The following is a 20238-nucleotide window of genomic DNA, read 5'->3' as shown; positions in this document are numbered from 1 at the left end:
TCTCATTGGAAAAACAACTGCAAAACAGATCCAGGAGAGAGAATTTAAAAATTATTGGACTATCTGAAAGCCATGATCAAAAAAAGAGCCTAGACATCATCTTTCAAGAAATTATCAAGGAAAACTGCCCTGATATAGTAGAACCAGAGGGCAAAATAGAAATTGAAAGAATCCACAGATCTCTTCCTGAAAGAGATCCCCAAAGGAAAACTCCTAGGAATATAATAGCCAAATTCCAGAGTTCCCAGGTCAAGGAGAAAATATTACAAGCTGCCAGAAGGAAACAATTCAAGTATTGTGGAAACACAATCAGGATAACACAAGATTTAGCAGCTTCTACATTAAAGGACCGCAGGGCATGGAATATAATATTCTGGAGGGCAAAGGAGATAGGATTACAACCAAGAATCACCTACCCAGCAAAACTGAGTATAATCCTTCAGGGGAAAAAATGGTCATTCAGTGAAATAGAGGACTTTCAAGCATTCTTGATGAAAAAGACCAGAGCTGAATAGAAAATTTGACTTTCAAATACAGGACTCAGTGAACATGAAGAGGTAAACAGGAAAGAGAAATCATAAGAGACTTATTAAGATTGAACTGTTTACATTCCTGCATGGACAGATGATATTTATAACTCATGAGACCTTTGTCAGTATTAGGGTAGTTGGAGGAAAAAAATTATATGTATGTACATAGATAGATAGATAGATAGATAGATAGATAGATAGAGCAGAGTGAGTTGAAGATTAAGGGGTCATATCTGGAGAATAAAATTAAGGGATGAGGGAGGATCATACTCAGAGAAGAAGAAAGGGAGAGGTAGAATGGGGTAAATTATCTCACAAAGAAAAAACAGAAAAGAAAAGTCTCTTACAGTGGAGGGGAAGCAGGAGAAAGTGAGAGGGAATGAGTAAATCTTATTCTCATAGGATTTGGCTTAAGGAGGGAATAACATACACATTCAATTGGGTATGGAAGCTTGTCTTACCCTACAAGAAAATAGGGGGAGAAGGGGACAAGAGAGCAGGGGGATGATAGAGAGGAGGGCAGATTGGGAAAGGGGGTAATCAGAAGTAAATACCTCTGAGGAGGAACAGGGTCAAAAGAAAGAATAGAATAAATGGGAGGGCAGGATAGGATTAAGGGAAATAGAGTTAGTTTTTCACAACATGTCTACTATGGAAGTGTTTTGCATAACTGCACATGTACAACCTATATTGAGTTGCTTGCCTTTTCAATGAGGGTGGGTGGGGAGGGAGGAAGAGAGAAAATTTGAAACCTAAAGTTTTAAAAACATATGTTCAAAAAAAAAGTTTTCACATGCTATCCGGAAATAAGAAATACAGGAGGGGGCAGCTAGGTGGCACAGTGGATAGAGCACCGGCCCTGAAGTCAGGAGGACCTGAGTTCAAATCCGGCCTCAGACCAAACACTTGACACTTCCTAGCCGTGTGACCCTGGGCAAGTCACTTAACCCCAATTGCCTAAAAGCAAAAAAAAAATAAGAAATACAGGAAATGGAGTACAGAAGTCTATCCTGCCCTACAGGAAAATAGAAGGGGAAGGGGATAAGAGAAGGGGGGAGAGAAAGAAAAGAGGGCAGACTAGGAGAAGGGATATTCAGAATGCATGCCATCTTGGGGTGGAGGGAGGGTGAGACGGGGTGAAAATTTGAAACTCAAAAACTTGTGGAAATGAATGTTGAAAACTACAAATAAATTTACATTAAGAAAGAAAAAAAAATATTGACTGTGTGGGTTATGGACAATAACCTTTCAGTACCCCCAAGCATCACTTTTAGATTACAAGGTGTAGAACACCGGTGGATAGGCATAATCATTCTCAATATGGAGGAAACCACAGGTCTGGACTTCTCCCAAAAATGTTCTACAGAAGATCCACATAATGTGATTCAGGTCTTCCTCTAGGTATCTTAATATTTTTTTTCTGGCATTTTATATATATTTCTTTTTTTAATACAAATTTATTTATTTTTAGTTTTCAACATTTACTTCCACAAGATTTTGAATTCCAAATTTTCACCCCATCTTGCCCCTCCCCCCACCCCAAGATGGCATGCATTCTGAATACCCCTTCCCCTGGTCTGCCCTCCCTTCTATCTCTTCCCCCCCCTTCTCTTATCCCCTTTGCCTTCTATTTTCCTGTAGGGCAGGATAGATTTCTATACCTCATTTCCTGCATTTCTTATTTTCCAGTTGCATGTGGAAACATTTTTTTAAACATATGTTTTTAAAACTTTGAGTTCCAAATTTGCTCCCTTCCTCCCACCCCAGCCACCCTCATTGAAAAGGCAAGCAACTCAATGCAAGCCATACATGTGCAGTTATGCACAACACTTCCATAGTAGATATGTTGTGAAAAACTGACTCTATTTCCCTTAATCCTATCCTGCCCCCCCCGTGTATTCTATTCTTTCTTTTGACCCTGTCCCTCCTCAGAAGTGCTTCCTTCTGATTACCCCTTTCCCAATCTGCCCTTCTCTCTATCATCCCCTTGTTCTCTTGTCCCCTTCCTCCCCTATTTTCCTGTAGAGTAAGACAGATTTCCATACCCAATTGAGTGTGTATGTTATTCCCTCCTGAAGCCAAATCCTATGAGAATAAGATTCCCTCATTTCCTCTCACCTTCCCCTGTTTCCCCTCTTTTCCTTGTCTTTTTTGTGCGAGATAATGTACCCAATTCCACCTCTCCCTTTCTCCTTCTCCTAGTACAATCTTCTCTCACCCCTTAATTTTATTCTCCAGATATCACCCCTTCATCTTCAACTCACCCTGTGCCATCTATCTATCTATCTGTCTATCTATCTATCTATCTATCTATCTATCTATCTATCTATCTATCTGTCTATACATACATATAATTTTTCCCCTCCCGCTACCTTAATACTGAGAAAGGTCTCATGAGTTACAAATATCATCTTTCCATGCAGGAATGTAAACAGTTCAGTCTTAATAAGTCTCTTATGATTTCTCTTTTCTGTTTACCTCTTCATGAGTCTTGTATTTGAAAGTCAAATTTTCTATTCAGCTCTGGTGTTTTCATCAAGAATGCTTCAGAGTCCTCTATTTCACTGAATGACCATTTTTTCCCCTGAAGGATTATACTCAGTTTTGCTGGGTAGGTGATTCTTGGTTGTAATCCTATCTCCTTTGCCCTCCAGAATATTATATTCCATGCCCTGCGGTCCTTTAATGTAGAAGCTGCTAAATCTTGTGTTACCCTGATTGTATTTCCACCATACTTGAATTGTTTCTTTCTGGCTGCTTGCAATATTTTCTCCTTGACCTGGGAACTCTGGACTTTGGCTACAATATTCCCAGGAGTTCTCCTTTGGGGATCTCTTTCAGGGGGAGATGGGTGGATTCTTTCAATTTCTATTTTGCCCTCTGGTTCTAATGTATCAGGGCAGTTTTCCTTGATAATTTCTTGAAAGATGATGTCTAGGCTCTTTTTTTGATCATGGCTTTCAGATAGTCCAATAATTTTTAAATTCTCTCTCCTGGATCTATTTTCCAGGTCAGTTGTTTTTCCAATGAGATATTTCACATTGTTTTCTAATTTTTCATTCTTTTGGATTTGTTTTACAGTGTCTTGATTTCTCATAAAGTCACTAGCTTTCAATTGCTCTATTCTAATTTTTAAGGAAGTATTTTCTTCAGTAAGTTTTTGGACTTCCTTTTCCATTTGGCCAATTTTGCTTTTTCGGGCATTTTTCTCCTCCTTGGCTTTTTGAACCTCTTTTGCCATTTGGGTTAGGCTATTTTTTAAGGTGTTATTTTCTTCAGTATTTTTTTGGGTCTCCTTTAGCAAGCTGTTGACTTGTTTTTCATGATTTTCTTGCATCACTCTCATTTCTCTTCCCAGCTTTTCCTCTACTTCTCTTACTTGCTTCTCAAAATCCCTTTTGAGCTCTTCCAAGGCCTGGGACTGATTCATATTTTTCTTGGAGGCTTTGGACATAGGAGCTTTGACTTTGTTGTCTTCTTCTGGTTGTATATTTTGATCTTCTTTGTCACCAAAGTAAGATAATATAGTGTGACTCTTTTTGAGCTGCTTGCTCATGATCCCAGCTAATTACTTGAGTTTTAAACTCTTTGTTAAGGTAAGAGTCTACTTACAATGTGGAGAATGTACTGATCTAAGCTTCAGGGGTTTGTACGGCTGTTTTCAGAGATACTTGTAGGGACCTGTATATTTTAAGTTCTTGCAAGGTGGTATGATACGGGGTGAGGTGTTTACTCCTTTCCTGGCGTGTGACCACAAGTATTCCTTTCTGTCCTGTAACTGTGAAGAGGGGTTCCTCTCCACAGCCACTCCAAGCTCCACCATGCCAGCATTCCTCCTCACCCCAGCACCGCCATCCAGAACTGTGACCCAGATCCAAGCATGGGCAAAGCAAGAGATTCCTGCCTCAACACTGGCAAAAAGATCCCAGCAGTCCCCCTCTGATCAGCCACTTTATTCCCCCTCAGTCAGTGGGCCAGAAGCTCGGGAAGCAGCCACCGCCCTGGTGCCCGTGCTCTGTGCTCTGCGCTCTGGAGCTGGCTCTGACCTAGCTCTTCTATCACCGAAAAAACAGACTTTTCCCACTGACCCTCTAAGTTGTCTTTGGCGTTCATGGATTGAGGAGTCTGGAAATTGCCACAGCTGCCTTTGATTCATTCCTCTGAGGCCTGCTCCAGGTTCGCTGTGTCCTGTGCACCCACGCCCGAACTGCGCTCCTCTACCTGCACGGGCAATAAGCCTTTCCGATCAACCATCCAGGCTGTCTTGGGCTAGAAATTTGTTTTACTCTGTCTTTTTGTGGGTTCTGCTGCTTTAGAATTTGTTTAGAGCCATTTTTTATGGGTATTTGGAGGGGTTTGGGGGAGAGCTCAAGCAAGTCACTGCTTTTAATCCGCCATCTTGGCTCCACCCCCCTAGGTCTCTTAATATTTTGAAGATGCTAAGGGAATAGTCACCTTATTATCCCTCACTTATAATCCTACACGGTGGCCTGCATCCTCAGATGTACCACTAGAACTCTCAGGAAAAGATGTAGCTAGTTGTCCTCAGGGGTCCCAAGTTAGCAGTGAAAGTGAGAATTGGGATACGGAAACCTCACCCCTTCCAAGTTCATTGAAGGCTATATATGGGAAAATTTACAGGTGAGGCTAGCTCTTGACAAGATTGCAAAAGATGGAAAATGAGTTTCAAGTACCCGCATTTCCCCTTTCTCAGTCTTCTCCCCCTCTTTTCATCAGCCCTCTTCATACTTCATGACCTCCATCCCATTTCCACCACGGCATAGCTCTCCATGGCTCAGAGATATTCCAGGGTAAGAGGACCTTCCTAATGTCCTTCAGATGATTGTAAATATACAGCCTGGCCTTCTTTGCCTGCTTCTTAAGGTTGTTCCTGCTTACAGAAGACCTTTTAAAATTAAAATATTGGTTTTTACCCTTAAAAAAAAGAAAGAAAAGAAAAATAAGTGTGGGGTGGAGTGCAGGGAGGCATTTGCATCTACTCATTAAATGGAAAGGACTTGTATTTGACATGCTGGAAATTTTTCAGGTATGTGCCACTGGCCCTGTGGAATAAATGGTCCATGAGCTTAATAAATACTAAGACTGACAAAATCCATCATAGGCTGATTTTCGGTCCTTCAGAAATTATGACAAATAATCTAATCATAAACAAGTTAGCACAAAAGTTGTCTCCTCCTAAATCAATTTCAGGGGAAATGTTGTTAATCTTTTAATTACATACTATGTTTGTCTGTCAAACAACTTTCTCTCTGATGAAAAGTACTTTGCTATCACAGAAGCCTGTTGATAAATCTCAGCTCAAGGAATTTGAGCATGACAGAAAAATTCCCTTCTTTTAAAAAAATAGTAGAAAGTGGAAACCATAATCCTTTTAAGAAAGAAAGCACTATATAAGACTAATCACCAACCATCATCCACACTAATACCAGTTTCCTGCCAGAGTATCTGAGCACAAAGACTACTGAATAGGGCTTTCAGTATTGAGCAGCCACTGCTGTCATAGATACTAAAGGCACATTTTCAAAGGGGTATTTGGGAATTAAAATGAATAGGAATTACAAATGAAGTCTCTACATATCACTAAGTTATCATATCCTCAAAGGTCTGTGGAATTAATGCCTCCTTTGTGAAAGAATCATAGGTTCAAGAGTTGTAACACAACTTAGAAAGCATTGAGTCCAAAGCACTGATTTTACAAATGAAGTCCAGAAAGAGCTGAAATAATGCATGTAAGATACTTTGTATTCCTTAAAGCACTGTATAAGTGCCAGTTGTTGTTGTTAATTACCACCTAGGTTCATGTCCCTAGTAAGTAGCAGAGGCAGAATTAGAACTCAGGATTTCTGAGTCCAAATCCACTGTTCTTTACACTCTACTAGAGTGGATCTGGAATCAGGAAGACATGAGTTCAAATCCAGCCTCAGATACTTACCAGCTATGTGACCCTGGGCAAGGCACTTAACCCTTTTGGATCAGTTTCCTCATCTGTAAAATGATCTGGAGAATAAAATTGTCAAAACACTCCAGTATCTCTGCCAAAAAAAAATCCCAAATGGGGTCATAAAGAGTCAGATATAACTGAATAACAATGACAAAAACTACTTTCTAATAAACCAAAGAGTCCAGTGTCCTGTTTGGGGGGTGAATTCAACACGTAGGGAAATGTCATCTAGTTGAGCAATTTCAACCCTATACAATCGATTTCTTCTACTTCTTCTACTATGCCCTGGGTCTCCTCTGACTTTGGCTGAAGATAAGCAACTATTTGAACAATTTGTCTGTATTGAGTTGTATCCATACACCTCGACAGAAATGAATGGTGAAAGCAGAACAAGGAGAAAAAACTAGATAATGACTAAAAGAATAATATTGAAACACTACTAAGACACTCAGATTAAATGTACTGACCAACATTGCTTCCATAGCACACATAATGAAGCAAACCTCCCTCCCATCAGTAGGAAGGTGGTAAACTAAAAATACACTTTGTTGTATGTGCTGTTAGAAGTTGTCCCTGGTTTGGCATGACTGATGTATTTTGTTATAAGCAAAGGTCTTATTGGAGAGGATGAGGAAGACAATTCATCGGGAAATGATTGGGGTGTTTATAAAAAGGGTATCAATGGAACTTTTTCTAAAAGAATAGATGGGGCAATTTTTCAAGGGTAAAACAATCTTTTTCAAGTTGTCTAGAAACAAATGATTTCCTTGTTTGACAGTTAATTCTCTGAGTATTTTTTTTGGCAAATCGGTAAATCCTTCAGAGAATTTCTAAATTGTAGACCTGGTGGTAGGGCATAGTGGATACTGTACTAACCTTAGTGAGAGGAAGACCTCATTTCAAATCCTGCCTCTGACCCTTACTGTGACCTTGGGTATATCACAACTTCTCAAAGCCTCAGTTTCCTCATCTGTAAAATTAGAGGATCGGACTCTGACTTCTAAGGCTCTTTTAAGCTCTAAGTCTATAATCCTATGAATCTGAAGGTACTCTTACAAATGATAATTTCTAAGCTAACTTGAGGTTGTGGAAAGAACCAGGCTGTGCCTCTTACTAGCTGGGCAAAGCAGTTCATTTTGTAATTGCCTGATATACTTCTCACATATTATAGTTATAAGTCAGGTGTCTTATCTCCCTACTGGACTGTAAGTTCCTTGAAAGCAAAGATTATATCTTATCTAAACTTTGTATCTCCCTTCCAGCACCTGGTGCTTTCTTTATACACAGTAATTAATAATTATTGTTTGTATGTTTTCTATACTCCCTAATTTCCACCACCTAGTAATACTAATTGATGTTTTAGAGAGTACGGAGAGTCAATTAGGAAAACCTGTGACAAATCTATTGCATTCCCTCAACTCCTTGATGACAGTATATGGCATGGGTCATTGTCATGCTCCTCCCAGGAAGCAGGACATGTTTTCAGGTCCCTTGATGAGAAACATACACACTAGATCCTTTCTAGCAAAACACTCTTTATTGGTTCCCAGTGAGTGGGGTTGAATGGAAGATGTTTGGCAACTGGGAATCAAGGGGGATGGACTCTTATCAGAGGCACTTCCGCCTCTTTGGTTTATAAACTGTGAAAGCAGCTCAGCCCTTCAGAACCTTTTCTCTTGCTCACACTACTAGCCTGGAGTACAGCAAGTGGGGCAAGGGACTTTTTTTCCTTCTCTGCTACCCCGTAACAATGGTGACTTATGGCAAAAGCATACCCGGTGAGATACATTCCTTTTCTGAGCAGAGATCAGTTATCACAAATTTTGAGAAGATATGCTTCTAGCCTCGATGGCTAACTCCTGGTAATACCGAAATTGAGATTTCCTGAGATCCAGAGTCATGTTCATCTTAGCAATGCATATTCCCCAGGCATGTAAATTGCCTGGCCACCTGTATTCCCTTAATATGCAGTTCTCTGTCTATGTTTCCTATATGTGTCCACACTTTCCATGGATAGTATGTGTATTTGTGGGAGAGATTCATCAGGGCAATTAATAGAGTCCTGGGCTTAGAATCAGGAAGATTCACTTTCCTGAGTTCAAATTTGGCCTCAGACACTTCCTAGCTGTGTGACCCTGGCCAAGTCACTTCACCCTGTTTGCCTCAGTTTCCTCATTTGTAAAATGAGCTGGAGAAGGAAGTGGCAAACCACTCCATTATCTTTGCCAAGAAAACTCTAAAATGGGGTCATGAAGAGTTGGACATGACTAAAATGACTGAACAAATTCACCAAATTTATAGAAGAGATGTTTATTACCATTTTTCTTACTGTGTTTTTAAAACTCTTCTTGCCTTATTAAATACCTTTTATTTAAATTAATTGAAACTTCTAGCTGACTAGAACAAAGTACGTGTGCTGTCCATGTGGGATTAGGTGCATGTTCACATGAGTTTGTCTAAACGTGGCTGAATTAGGAGATGGGGAAGAGATAGACATCTCTGGAATCTCACTCACCCCTCTCCAAAGGAGACTTTGATTCCTTCCAGGAGGGGAACAAGAGATTGAAAGCATGAGGTTAGTGAACTCCATTCTCCTCAGTCACAGGATACCAGTGACTACTTTTCTTAGTCACTATCTGTCAGGGAAGAGCACTACAAGCTATATCTATCCTAAGGCTTAACTCCCAACAAATGACAGCTGCCCAAAGACCATCACATATATTAAATAGTGAATAAACTCAACCACATGTGGCATTCTAGGTCCTCGAGTGTGGCCTTTTGTCTTAGTTCAAGTTTTACAGAGCAAACCCTTTTATTATGGGGATTTGTTCCGTGAAGTTTGGATTCAGTCAAAGGGCTACACTTGAAGACCTGGAGGGCCACACATGGCCTCAAGGCCACAGGTTTCCCACTCCAGTCCCAGGTAACTCAAAAAAAAAAAAGGAAAGAAATTAAGGTCTTGAATAGAATTTTAGAAAAAGTAGGTATGATAAACCTCTGCCAATCATAGTGACTAGACAATCAACAGAGTGAATTAAACTCTTCCACAAGGAGCAAGATATCTCAGCTCAATTATCCCCAGTCTCATCTAAGGGAAAATTCCCCGAGTCTCTAGTATTGCAAGATGGGAACAAGGACATATTCAGGGCTCAAACTTCTCTACATTAGGCTTCTTCCTGAAGACCTCCTCTTCTTCCAGGGACCTCTTCCTGAACTGAACCTGGAACTGTGAGTGTCCTCTCTCAAAGCTGAAAGCCAAAAGAAGCACTCTCTTCTCCCAAGCTCTGACCAACTCCACCCCTCTCACTCAGGCCCAGAAAACTGAGTAAATTAGCATTCTCTCGACCAATGAAGAGAGTCTTATTCAAATGCCTAGGTTTGAGCCCAGGTTACACTAGCAAAGGTAAACATATGGTTTGGGGTCTCATAAACTGTGATCTTAAATAGACATGGGCCCACAAAATATTCTGAACTTGAGATAGCCTTGTCTGGGGGACACATATATGAATTGAGAGGGTGCCCCCAAATGCTATATATATATATAAAAAAGGACGAAGCAACCATGAGAGGGAGAAGTGACAAGTTCATGATCACATACAACAAGTTGTTAGCTGGGCTGGGACGCAACCCCTGGTCTCCTAACTCCTAAACAGTCCAATGTTCTTTCCATTACCCCCATGATGCTTTGTTCTGTCTAGTCACAGCTGAGGCCATTTTATCTAGTCACAAAATGTAGGCATCAAACCTACCTGCCTATCAAGCATTCTTGCGCCATTTCACCCACAGTAAGTCAAATACTTCCTTGCTTTTTTTAGAAGTACTCAATAAATTTCAAATCATTCCTTACTTCAAAGCACGCGTGTACTATACAGATTCTCCTTCAGAATCTCCCATGGTGCCTTTGCACCAAACATACAGGCCGAGCTGCCGGGGAGGGAAGACAGGAATGCACGTCATAAAAAGCTTTTAGCTGACAGATCTTAGAATTTCTTTCAAAAGAGTCTTTTCTTTCTTTTTCGGTTGCATTAGAGGTTGAGGGAGGGGTGCTAAAGAGTTAAATGATAAGTTTCCTGGCATGAGAACAGGAAAAGTTCATGAGGCCCCATTGTACAGCTGTCATGTCATGGAACTGCACCACAGAGCTAATAAATCTGTTAGGGGAAACCTGTGATTTAATCAGCAGCAGCCCCATCACACACAATCATACAGAGAACAATCCATCAGAGGTGTCAGGCGCATATTTCATAATGGGAGGAGACATTACTTAGCACTTTGTGCAATACTTGAAGGCTTTAACTATCATTTAAACAAGTGGGTTTTAGAAGTGTTAAGCTTCATCCAGGTAACTGCCACCTGGTTTTTCTACCCTTAAAAATGAGGCAAATTCGCAGCTTTCTACAAGGAAGACAAGAGACTGAATTATAAAGGCTGACAGGAGATTCCTTGTTCCTCCACAAGTTTTCCTTTGTAGCAAGAAAAAAAAAAAGATGTTCAGGTTTTGGGGACCGTGTTTTAAAAACTCATTTATAACATGGTAGTTTTCCAGGAGTGTGCTGGAGTCAGCTTATGCAAGGGTAGGGAACCTGTGGCCTTGAAGCCACATGTGGCCTTCTAGGTCCTCAGGTGCAGCCTTTTGACTGAGTCTAAGTTTTACAAAATTTTACAAAAATCCTTTTATTAAAGGCATTTGTTCTGTGAAATTTGGAGTCATTCAAAGGTCTGCACTTGAGGGCCTGGAGGCCACGGGTTCCCTACCCCTGGCTTATAACATGATAGGCAATTGCTAAATTTTCAGAATTTGCATTTATACCTCAAAAATGGGCAAACACTACAAATCACGACTTGATTTATTATTTTGTTGATTGTCTGGACTTAAGAAAATAAACCAGAAAATGTTAATAATGCGTATTCAACTTAAAAGTATGTCATGCATTTTTTTCTGGAGAGAGAGTTATTAAACACCAGTATAATACCTAAACACAAGATAGGAATGAGTGAAAAAATGAATGAAGAAAGCATTTATTAAACACTCACTGTGTGCAAAGCACTGTGCTTACCATTGAGGATATCATTTTTAAAAATACATCAGTCCCTTCTTCCAAGAGCTCACGCTCCAATGGGAGAGAAAGAACATATGGAAGGTTTCAGCTGAAAGCCGAATGGAAAGATCCCATGGTTCTTAGAGCACAGAAACAAAACAGATGTTAATTCTTCTTCGTTGTCATTTCCACTGATAAAATGGTCAGTTTCTGATGTTGAACCTTTTAAGGGAGTTGAACCATTTAAGGGAGTGAACCATTTAAGGGAGTGTCCTTAGAGACAAGAGCTTTTTCTTCTGTGTCTTCAGTGGCTGTGGTTGCAGTATATACAGCAATTACCAGGCTGTATCTTCACAGGTCAGTTCCCCAGATTATATTCTGGGCTTTCTGTGACAACATGAACTAAAGAGGGGTGTGGGAGGGAAGGATCCCCCTCACTTCACATACAGAAAAGGAAAGTGAAATTCAGAGAGGCTATTTCCAAGGTCACACTTCTATTAAGTATGAAAGGTATGATTCAAATTCAGGTCTTCCTGACGCCAAGTCCGGCTCTCTATCCCTAACCTTCTGTCAGAAGTGGGGAACCTATGGTCTTGAGGCCACAGATGGCCCTCTAGGTCCTCAAGTGCAGCCCTTTGACTGAATCCAAACTTCACAGAACAAATCCTTTTATTAGTGGGGTTTGTCTGTTAAGGGGATTTGTTCTGTCAAGTTTGGATTCAAAGGGCCACTTGAGGACCTAGAGGGCCACGTGTGGCCTCGAGGTTGCAGGTTCCCCACTCCTGTCTAGTTCATAATAAAAGTCATTCTCAACTAAGTAACTTGATATTAAGGTTCTCCAAATGCTCTGACTGGCAAATGGCACCATGTTAATTGGATCAAGCTTGTCACTTTTACAAAACCTACTTACCAAAATCCACTGTAGTGCAACCCATAAATTTATTTAACCAAACTGAAAGCAAAAAATAATAATAATAATTAATTTAAAATAAATGTTGCCCAGACCATCAAAGATCTATATACACAGTTTATCAAGTTAGAGGTAGCTAGATGGCACAGAGGCAGAACACTGGAACTGTAGTCAAGAAAATCTGTGTTCAAATCTGGCCTCAGAGACTTACGAGCTATGACCCTGGGTAAGTCATGTAACCGCTCTGTGCCTCAGCTCCCTCATCTGTAAAATGAAAATAATAATAATACCTCCCAGGGTTGCTATAAGGATGAAGTGAGTTAATATTTTTGTAAAGTACTTTGAAAACCTTAAGGCACCATATAAAGCTGGCTATAATTGGTCCATCATCACTACGTAGATCTTGGACAAATACTACTTTTTTTTAAATTTTTTTCATTTTTTTAAGCAACTGGGGTTAAGTGACTTGCCCAGGGTCACACAGCTAGTAAGTGTCCACCTAGCTGCCTCTAAATACTACTTGTGAGTAATGAGCTGGCCCTAGAATGTCAGGTTGGATCCCACATAGCAAATTTCCTTATTTCCACTGCTTGCCACTGCAAAAGTCCCTCTCTTTAAAACTAATGTTCTCCTGGTGTTGCCACAGTGGCCACAATATCCAAACTTCCAACTCCAATGCAAATTTCAGTTGTTTTTCCTTGAAAAGCATTGAAACTGTTCTCAAGAATTAATGAGCTCAGGGCAATACAGTTCAGGCCTTCAAGATAGCTTCTTGGTTACCTGGGCACAAAATAGCAAGGACATAAGGGGCTGGAGCTCCTCCTTCCAGTTTGTGACCCCAGACCAGCAGCATGAACAGTGGGAAGCTTTGCATGGTGCTTTATTTTAATTAAATATCCCTTCCCTGCTCTGAACTGCCTTGCCCTGCTATGACTAAGTAAACTTCCTTTGATGAAAGGTTAGATGGATTTGTTGGTGGTAGTGGTGAGTTGTTTCAATCATATCTGACTCTTCATGACCCCATTTGGGGTTTTCTTGGCAAAGATACTGGAGTAGTTTGCTACTTCCTTCTCCAGCTCATTTTACAAGAGGAAACTGAGGTCAGCTGGGTTAAGTGACTTGCCCAGGGTCACACAGCTGGTATTTGAGGCTGGATTTGAACTCAGGTCCTCCTGACTCTAGGCGTGGCCCTCTGTCCACTTAGCCACCTAGCTGCTCAAATGGATTACCAAGTGTCTTATTTTATTCCATTTTCAGGCTTAAACTACTGCAGGTTTGACTTCATTTAGGCCCAGCCCATGATCTTATGGCTGAAAAGAACACTAATACCTCTGAAGAACTGAAATGACAAATAACTAAAGGGCATGCTGGAGCCAGCTTGAAGTGGTTCAGGAAAGCAAATTGTTAAATTTTCAGCGTGATCATTTATACCTTGGAAATCAGCAAATGTTACAAAACAGGATTTTATTTATTGTTTTGCTGATTGTTTAGACTTAAGAAAGGGATGGAGAAAACTTTAGTAATGGACATTAAACTTAAAATTATGTATAGTCTACTTTTTTTTCCAGAGAGCCAATTGTTAAACATTTAGTAGCACACTGCTGCAAATAATTCAAGTCATTGCAAAAGTTATGAACTCATGTATTCTCTTCCCCTCATCTCCTGGAAAATTTAAGTTTTGATTAACACTGCAGTTCAGTGATGGAGAAAACAAGATTATCAGAGGTAAAGATTGAAACAATGATGGGATAATAAAGGCAATATTGTAAATGGAATGGTCAAGTTCAAGTGGTCAGCATTCCCTGGGTTCACCTCACTAAATCCTCCCCCTTCCTCTTTACCTGATGCTGCAGCTGATACCTTAGATATGATTATTTCCATACAAGTAAGACACCACGGAGGAGGTATAGTCTATAAACATTATCTTCTTTCAAGTTTGTTAACCCCCAAATGAGATTTAGTTCAGCTAGGTGAAATAGTGCTGGGCCTGAAGTCATTTGAACTCTTTCTGAGTTCAAATCTGGCCTCGGATACTTCTTAGCTGTGTGACCCCAGGCAAGTCACTTCACCCAGTTTGCCTCAGTTTCCTCCCCTGTAAAATGAGCTGCAGAAGGAAATGGCAAACCACTCTAGTATCTTTGCCAAGAAAACCCCAAATGGGGTCACAAAGAGTCGGACATGACTGAAAAATAACTGAATAACAACAAAATGAAGTTTATTGGTTTAAAAACTGTAATCTTATTTTTTTAATTTGAACTTAAAAGATTGAATTAGCTCATTCATCTAGCATTTATTGTTCTGTAGGAAATCAGATAAACCAGGTAAAGGGATAAGATGCTAGGGAAAGAATGCAGTTTAGAGCCAGAGAGCCTGTGCTCATATTTCGTCTCATCATTTACCAGAGTGGTAGCATAGGACAAGTCAAGTCAAATCAACAAGCATTTATTAAGCACCCAAAACAAGCAAAACATTCCATGCTCCCAAGGAACTCAGTCTGATGGGAAAAACATCATGCAAACATCCGTGTCCACACTAGATATATACAGGACGAATTGGAGGTAATCTCACAGGAGTGGTTGTTGAGTCCAATTCTGCATGACCCCATTTGGGGTTTTCTCGGCAAAGGCACTAGAGTGATTTGCCATCTACTTCTCCAGATCATTTTGTAGCTGAGGAAACCGAGACAAACAGGGTTAATGACTTGCCCTGGGTCACAAAGCTAGTAAGTGTCTGAGGCTGGATTTGAACTCTCAGGCAGGAGGTAGTAGCATTAAGGGCAAGCTATTACACTGTACTGATTCTCAGATTCTTTAACAGCTTATAAAAGCAGGGGACCTTTGATTTATTTTTTTTTATAATTTTAAGTTTTAATTATGTGTTTTCCTTTTACAATACATACATTTACAGATTATTCCCACTTCACAAAATTTCCCATGAAGATCCCAACTTCGCATGATCCAAAAAAAAGAGACACTCAGATTATAGGTTAACATTTACTTACTACATAAAGTCAGAATTTAAAGGACACAGTATAAGAAATCCCACGAGGCTGGCAACCCATCGCTTCTAGTATGTCTGGAGTTCACCATCCACACTCCATCTAGGGCAGTGTATTCCATGTATCAGCGGCCTCTTCCTGAAGATCCCAATGCTACCGCCCCAAACTATACCTTCACAAGCTGGTTCACTGTCATGCAATGCCTCTCTGGCATACCTCTCCAGTTTGGTGCCTGGGCATGCCTTTCTGATGCAGTGGTCACTCATGATTATTTCCAATTTATCCTGTAGATAGTTTATTTGTACATAGATGATTGCTTGGGAAGACCATCATTAAACTGAGATCCTTGAGAACTAGTGTGGTCTTTTGTTGGGGTTTTTTTTTTGGGAGGGGGATTATATAACCAGTGCTTAGCAAGGTGCTTGGCACATTTGTTGTTCAGTCATTTTAGTCATCTCTAACTCTTCATGAGCCCATTTGGGGTTTTCTTGCCAAAGATACTGGAATAGTTTGAATTTCCTTCTCCAGCTCATTTTATAGATGAGGAAACTGAGGCAAACAGGATTAAGTGATATGTGCAGGGTGACACTGCTAGTAAATGTCTAAAGCCAAACTTGAACTCAGGTCTTCCTGACTCCAGGGCCAGTGCTCTATTTACTATGCCACCCACCTGCCCACCTGGCACATAGTAGGTACTTAATCAATGTTTAGTGACTTACTGGCTGACTGGTGGTACCAAGCAGCCCGGTTCCGGAATGTTTAATGTCTTATTCATAGTGGAAATTGCAGGAGAGTATCATTGCTTTAATTTTTCTGAGTACTTCCACCCATTCCAGTGCACAGAAACCAGAACAATGTGAAGGACAAGGTGAATTTACCTGAGTAAGTGCTATGCCTTGGTGTCAAGCACATGCATTTGTCTGCCCCTCCTGAGTTCCTAATACTTTCTGGGTGGTTATTGTAGGAACATTTATTTGGCTTGAGAACATGATGGGACAAATGAAAAAGAGAAAAGTGAACAAGTATTCATCACCAGCCTCAGAGAGATTCAATGGAAGGCATGGACTATGTGTGAACAGCACTCTACCTGCACCCTGATGTATAGCAGGGAAAGGAATTCACTCACCCTAACTCAGCTAAGGGGCAGCTAGGTGGCACAGTGGATAGAGCTCAAGGCCTGGAGTCAGGTAGACTTGAGTTCAAATTCAGTCTCAGACACTAGCTATGTGACCCTGACCAACTCACTTAACGCTGTTTGCCTCAGTTTCTCATACGTAAAATGAGCTGGAGAAGAAAATAGCAAACCACTCCAGTATCTTTACCAAGACAACCCCAAAATGGGTCACAATGAGTCAGACATGACTGGAACAACTGGACAACAACAAATCAGCTAACACTAAGATCTGAGAACCTTTCCTTAGGAAGAGTGATTCAGGAAGTCTCACATTTGCCTGAATAGCCTATTTGTGGGTCAACATGGAGGCGGTTATTTGACAAGTGTTGAAGATGTGTTCATTAGCCAAAGGCACATATCTCCAGGAAGTTTTGCTATCAATGAATGAAAAAACTCCACTGAGGCAGGAGCAGAAAAAGGAACAGAGTGAAGAAGGAACAAGGAGAAAGCCTCAGAAAATGGTAATATAATGGGTGTTCAGCACATGCAAGGTATCTCAGCAGACAGGGCTAAGAGCATGCTAACTATAACTGGTTCGAGCTGACCACATAGTGAAGAGAGGACTCTTTGATGGACTGCAAAGACATTCAAGTGAAGAAATCAACAACACACTTAGCAAATGTCTACTCTGAGTCAGGCACTGTCTAAGCCTTTTAAAAGATTGTCTACCTCTTCCTGGGTCCTTAATCCTATTCTCTCTTTAGCTGCCCTCATGGGAGATCCATTGACTCTATCACCCACCACATCTGGTGAAGGACAATGCTATAAGAGGAGAGGCCTTAGGGCCTTCTCCCCATCATGACCACATGGCCCTGAGAAATAGGACCCAGTTTTTGACCTCTGAATATAGCAAGGTGGTATGATGGCTAGAGTACTGAACTTGGGGTCAGGAAGACCTTAGTTGTTTTTTGTTTTGTTTTTGCAAGGAAGACCTTAGTTTAAATGCTGCCTCAGACAATTACCAGCTTGTGACTCTGGGCATGTCTCAGGCTCAGTTTCCTCATCTTTAAAACAGGGATAATAATAGCCCCTACCTCAGATGGTTGTAGTGAAGATCCAGTGACATATAAAGCTCTTTATAAAGCTGAAAGCATTTTATGAAGGCTAAAGGGAATGGAGCCTTTGACCTTGGGAGTTCAGAAAGGTCAGAAGAATACTTGACATCCCAACATTACAAGGTCTCGGTTCAGAACCAACGTAGCATTGGTGCTCCAAGGAGCAAGGGCTGCTCTTTGGAAGGATCTTCTATAGCTGAGACAATGATTCATCCAGTAATGATACCACCTTTGACCATGAATTTAGTAGGACCAGTGCTGTGTAAGAAAGGAGCTAAGTTGAACCTACTTTCCCGCTCCCCCACCCTGACCTCAGGACTTCAAGGCAAGTAATCATTGTCCATCAGCAGCTTTTCTCATTTTCTACTCCATGGACTATAGTAACTATTATAATGTGTACATATTATAATATATAGCCCCCTCCCCTTCCCTTGCTTTTTGGCTTCCTGTTTTGTATCATCTTCCCCCGTTAGATTGTAAGCTCCCTGAGGATAGGAACTGTCTGTTTTTCTTCTTTGTATTCCCAGCATTTAGTACTTATAGGGCCTGGCACGTAGTAGGCACTTAACAAAGTTTATTGAACTGAATTGAGACTGAGGTGGTATAGAGAAGAGCATGACCCAAAGATACTGGAGGAGATGTCTGTGTGTTTGTTCTTGCTTTAACTGAAGTAAATGTAGCTTTGTAAAAGCTAATTGATCTTAAGAAATTAAAGCTAGGTGGCACAGTAGATAGAGCTCTGGCCTTGGAGTCAGGAGGACCTGAGTTCAAATCTGGCCTCAGACACTTGACAATTACTAGCTGTGTGACCCTAGGCAAGTCACTTAACCACAATTGCCTCACCAAAAAAAGAAATAATAATAATAAAAATTACTAAATTAAACAGAACTGGGGCACTATTTACTGATCCCTAACACTAGGGGGAGAGTAAGAAACCATAGCTGGTGGGAGTTCAAGCCAATGCCAATAGAGAAAAAGAAATCTCATAAGCCTGTCAGCATACCCTAGAATCCAGAAAGGGCAGGTGGTAGGCTGGCTTTGGGAGAGTGAGCTAGAGTGGACTCCTTACCAAAAATAGGAGACCCAAAGGTAAGCAGTCACAGAAAACGGTTCCAACAGCTGACAACCATAGCAGTGGAACCCAGCAGCAGATCAGGGAACTTCCCAGTCTTAGTGGTGATAGATGCTGGAAGGAGCTGAGATATGGATTACGTCAAGGGTACACACTTAATCAGGAGAAATTCTCTAACCTTAGAAGAGACAAGTGGCAGACTGGAGCATGAAAAAGTTTCTAGTCATAGCACAAGGCTGATGGCCAAAAACCTTTGAGGCTGAAAAACCTTTCCACATCCTGTGTGAATTTTTCAAGGCTGTATTTCCTTCCTCCTTGGCACGTGAGCCAGTGGGAGATGGTACCCATTTGTGTATGGGAGGCTGGAGAGAGTGAGAAGAATGTTGCTTGGTTTCTCCCTGCTGGTCATTTTGATATCCTATCCCAATATTTACTTCATTTGATTTACAGTTCCTGCTTGGTCCATTGCTAGAAAATGCATCGGATGGGTGCACAAGACAAATATTGTCCCCACATCAAACACAGGTAGGAGTGTGGTTTCACTACAGAGTCAAATACTTACCTCAAATGAGGGACTTTAATTCGATGAACTTTAAGGTCCCTTCCAACTCTAATCTGTGAAACACATAGGCAGCTAGGTGGTGAAGTGGATAGAGCACTGAGCTGAGAATCAAGAAAATTCATCTTCCTGCATTCAAATACAGCCTCAGATACTTACTACCTGTGTGACCCTGGGCAAATCACTTAACTCTGTTTGCCTCAGTTTCCTGACTTGTAAAATGAGCTGGAGAAGGATATGGTAAACCACTCCACTATCTTTGCCAAGAAAACCCCAAATGGGATCAGTCAGACATGACCAAAATGACTCCACAAAAATGAAACAAATGGAATTATCTTCCCACAAAGGGGAAGGGAAAGGAAGGAAATAAGCATTTATATAGCACTTACTATTTATATAGCACTGTGCTAAACACTTTGCAAATGAGATCATATTTGATGAGATTATATTTGCATAGTGATTAGCAGAACCAGGAGAACAACATACAAAGTAACAGCAATATTATAAAGATAATCAACCAACTGTGAAAGACTTATCTCACACCTTATCAGTTAAAAAAAATTGAGCGGCAGTCACAGTATGTGTATGTTAACAGTAATAACTGTTGGATCTCGTATGAACTTCTTGTGTAGCTTTTAAAGCCCTTCACAACCTGGCCCCAACCTATTTTTCCACCTTTGTCGTGCATTCCTCCTCCTCCAGAACCCTGCAATCCTTAACCCTGACCTTCTTCTGTCCTTCACATAGGGGACTCCCTCTCCCATCCCTGCTCTCCTCCATGCCTGCCATATAGTCTCTCTTCACCGCCACTTCATAGAATTCTCTCTCTTCCTTCAGGATGTAGCTCAACCACCACCTTCTACATGAAGCCTTTTATGATCCCCTCAACTACTAGCCCTCCCTCTCAAACGACTTTGTATTTCTAGGAGTTTCAGAACT

At 40.8% G+C, this 20238-nt stretch overlaps 1 long non-coding RNA gene across 2 annotated transcripts in view; it reads left to right on the top strand.

The window, feature by feature from the left end:
• Positions 1–19265, top strand: part of LOC110202668 (uncharacterized) — a 37956-nt gene extending 18691 nt beyond the window's left edge. Inside the window, exon 3 of one of the 2 annotated variants that reach the window (XR_013485675.1) lies at positions 19191–19265. This is a non-coding gene — a long non-coding RNA (uncharacterized LOC110202668). Of the gene's footprint in view, positions 1–9691; positions 11351–19190 lie in introns of those variants that run through there. The other variant, XR_013485674.1, reaches the window with a different exon arrangement.
• Positions 19266–20238: the final 973 nt, after the last annotated feature.

This window comes from Phascolarctos cinereus, unplaced genomic scaffold (genome assembly GCF_003287225.1).
Source record: "Phascolarctos cinereus isolate Bilbo 61053 unplaced genomic scaffold, phaCin_HiC Scaffold_4;HRSCAF=312, whole genome shotgun sequence".
NCBI classification, from domain to species: Eukaryota; Metazoa; Chordata; class Mammalia; order Diprotodontia; family Phascolarctidae; genus Phascolarctos; species Phascolarctos cinereus.
This window is presented reverse-complemented; position numbering and strand designations above follow the sequence as displayed.